Source organism: Nicotiana sylvestris, chromosome 12 (genome assembly GCF_000393655.2).
Source record: "Nicotiana sylvestris chromosome 12, ASM39365v2, whole genome shotgun sequence".
NCBI classification, from domain to species: Eukaryota; Viridiplantae; Streptophyta; class Magnoliopsida; order Solanales; family Solanaceae; genus Nicotiana; species Nicotiana sylvestris.
In genome coordinates, this window is record NC_091068.1 from 23,576,752 (window position 1) to 23,577,952 (window position 1,201).

Below are 1,201 nucleotides of genomic sequence, written 5' to 3' on the forward strand. Positions count from 1 at the left end.
ATAATCTACCTACACTCTTTCACCACACATGCATGCAAAATAAACAACCCTCGTACCCATGAGCCATTTTGCTAATTACCTATTTTTAGTAGAAATTTCAAAATTGAGAGCTAGGACATAGATTCTTACCTTTAAGGTGAAGACTTAGTGAACTTCACTTGACAATCTTCAAGGTTTCTGCAAATATTAAGTAATTTTTTTATGAAGAACCATTTTTCCTTCTAGGACCCTCTTTCTCACTCTAAAGGTATCAGAAAATAAGCTTAAAATGAGCTATAGCATATGATATATCAACATAGGATCGGGTTTAAAAAATAAAAATTTGGAGCCCCGACATGGATATGTGGTCGCATAATGGCTATGCGGCCCGCGAAATGACCGCAAAAAGTGGCCCTCAGGGACCTGAATTTTTTGCCTCGGTCTGCGACCAATATGCGGTTCGCAGACATATTCTGTGGTCGCATAATGCGCCGCAGAACCTCCCGTGGCAAAAGTCCAAGGACGATTATGCGACGAAAGTACGACCTGCGAAATAGATATGCGGTAGCATAATTGACTGTGAAACTGACCTCAAAATTGTCCAAAAAGACTGCCACACTCTGCGGCCATTTTTGCGGCCCGCAGAGTGATTATGCAGTGCATAATAGGCCATAGAAATGCACACTTCTGCAAACATTTTCCTTTAACTCTGTGGCGTACTGCTCAATCCAAAAAGTCCGAACCGCTTCAACAATCTCTAATACATAATCCTAATTTGTCACCACGAAATTTCGGGTTTTAGGAAGAATTTTACGGGGCCTTACACAAATGATTTGGTGTGATATTCATATCTAATTTTTTCGTGTTCATCTTCTATTTCGAATTTTCAATTCAAACCACCTCAAAACTCCACCAAATCATCCCAAAATTGAGATTCAAACTTCTTAAGATGTACCCAATCTCTAATAACACTCACTCAAGAGCAAATAAAAAATTGATCATTTTTTGCTACAAATAGCTAATTAGCTAATATTAGTAATTTTTGGCTAATATTAATAATATATTGTGAATTGGTCAATTTTTGTAATAAACTACTTATAAAAGTATAGTTTCACTTTATTTAATGTTGTTTACCTTGAAAATAGTAACTACAATTATATTTGATTTCGTGGTTCTAAATATACATAATTTATTTCAATGCTAGCAGTTAGGAAGTAGATGC